The 2,500-nt window shown below is 18.3% G+C and overlaps 1 protein-coding gene and 1 long non-coding RNA gene across 4 annotated transcripts in view; one reads left to right on the top strand and one right to left on the bottom strand.

Moving 5' to 3' along the window:
* The window catches only part of LOC137626309 (carbonic anhydrase-related protein 10-like), a 306,847-nt gene that overhangs the window by 77,360 nt on the left and 226,987 nt on the right, over positions 1-2,500 (bottom strand). The window lies entirely within an intron of this gene.
* The window catches only part of LOC137626310 (uncharacterized), a 182,923-nt gene continuing 182,536 nt past the window's right edge, over positions 2,114-2,500 (top strand). Inside the window, exon 1 of the long non-coding RNA XR_011041002.1 lies at positions 2,114-2,222. This is a non-coding gene — a long non-coding RNA (uncharacterized lncRNA). The remainder of the gene's footprint in view (positions 2,223-2,500) is intronic.

The following is a 2,500-nucleotide window of genomic DNA, read 5'->3' as shown; positions in this document are numbered from 1 at the left end:
TTATTTTTGCGAATAAAGAACATTAGAATATGCATTGTTGCATAGGACTATCAGAACAAATTGATAGTTTTATATTTTGCCAGTTATGATATCGAAATGTATACTCTGGATATATGAAGATATGAATATTATTTGTAATATCGTTCGTACTATCTGTCATGTATATTACGTATCCTTCACACACGCACACACACACACACACTCAAAAACATACACGCATGATCATCCACTGAGATCCTATTGCTTCTCACCTAATTCGTTTTTTTTTTTTTTTTTTTCATCATATTGCTATTATATGTTAAATTCGCTTTTTCTTCTTTTGTACTTTAGTTTATCTTAAAACCATCCGAACAGCGTCTTTCAACCGTAAAAATTCTTTGCATAATTTTTTTTTCTTATGTTTTATAGCTTATATTCACAATATTTAAACGAGGCTTTATCATCTGCATATATATATATATATATATATATATATATATATATATATATATAATATATATATATATATATATATGTGTGTGTGTGTGTATTTATATAGATATGTATATATATGTAAATGTATATATATATATATATATATATATATATATATATATATATATATATATATATATATATATATATATATATATATATATAATATACATTTGTTTAAAATCATACATATGTATATGTACTGTATATGTATGTTTGAAATTATATATATATATATGTATATATATATATATATATATATATATATATATATATATATATATATACATTGTGTGCATTCATCCACGCATATATACATGTGTACACATATACATAAGTGTATATAAACACATCAACACATGCGTATATATATATATATATATATATATACACATATGGTTATATACACAAACACATATATATATACATATGTCTATATATAATGTAAATATGTATGAATATGTCTATTATCTATCTATATATCCCTCTATATATATTTATATATAAATTGATATGTATATAAATTATATATATATATATATATATAGATTGATATATATAGATATATATATATATATAGATTGATATATATATATATATATATATATATATATATATATATAGATATATATATATATATATATGATTGATATATATATATATATATATAGATATATATATATATATATATATATAGATTGATATATATATATATATATAGATATATATATATATATATATATATATATATAGATTGATATATATATATATATATATATATATATATATATATATATAGATATATATATATAGATTGATATATATATATATATATATATATATATATAAATATATATATATATATATATAGATTGATATATATATAAATACTGTATATATATATATATAGATTGATATATATATTTATAAATATATATATGTATATATATAAATATATAGATATATATATATAGTATGTATATATATATATATATATATTTATATATATATATATATAGATTGATGTGTATATATACGAGTATATAAATATATATATAGATTGATGTGTGTATATATATATATAATGTGTATATATACATACATATATATATATATATATATATATATATATATATATTATGTATATATATATTTATATATGCATATTTAGATTGATGTATATAAATATATATAATATATATATATATATATGTAATATATATTATATATATATATATATATATATATATATATATTATATAATATATATATATATATATATATAATGTGTATATATACATATATATATATATATATATATATATATATATATTATGTATATATATATATTTATATATGCATATTTAGATTGATGTATATAAATATATATAATATATATATATATATATGTAATATATATTATATATATTATATATATATATATATATATATTATATAATATATATATATATATATATATGTATATATATATATGTATATATATATATATTATCGAGAGAGAGAGAGAGAGAGAGAGAGAGAGAGAGAGAGAGAGAGAGAGAGAGAGAGAGAGAGAGAGAGAGAGTTACCGGCAACCTAGTCAAATTTTTGAAAATAATAATCTCTCTTTTCGTTTTCCAGATTATGAAGCTAGAAGTATCCGGGCGATAAAAGTATGCCCCTGGTTTGCATATCTGCGTAACCCAAGGTGTCGCCTCGTTATAAGGAATAATAATTGTCCTGAACAGGTAAGATTTAAGTTTGTTTAAAGTTGGTATACAAGCACAATAACCTATTACGAGTTTTAAGATTGATTTCACAGATTTATATTATTAAATGTCAACTCAAGCTGTAGATTTTCTTTGGTAATCATTATGATTTGTACTTTTTGCTAACCCGATGCTCTCCATTCTTTCCACGAGGCCAAACCATCTGAAAGCACTTATTCATCCATTAATTTATACACTAACCATTTAACTTCTCCTTTGGATTCTTCCCCATTTACCACCCTTTGAGTTCTATATAC

This window comes from Palaemon carinicauda, chromosome 33 (assembly GCF_036898095.1).
Source record: "Palaemon carinicauda isolate YSFRI2023 chromosome 33, ASM3689809v2, whole genome shotgun sequence".
NCBI lineage: Eukaryota > Metazoa > Arthropoda > Malacostraca > Decapoda > Palaemonidae > Palaemon > Palaemon carinicauda.
Note: the sequence above shows the minus strand (reverse complement) of the source record. Positions and strands in the feature narration are given on the sequence as shown.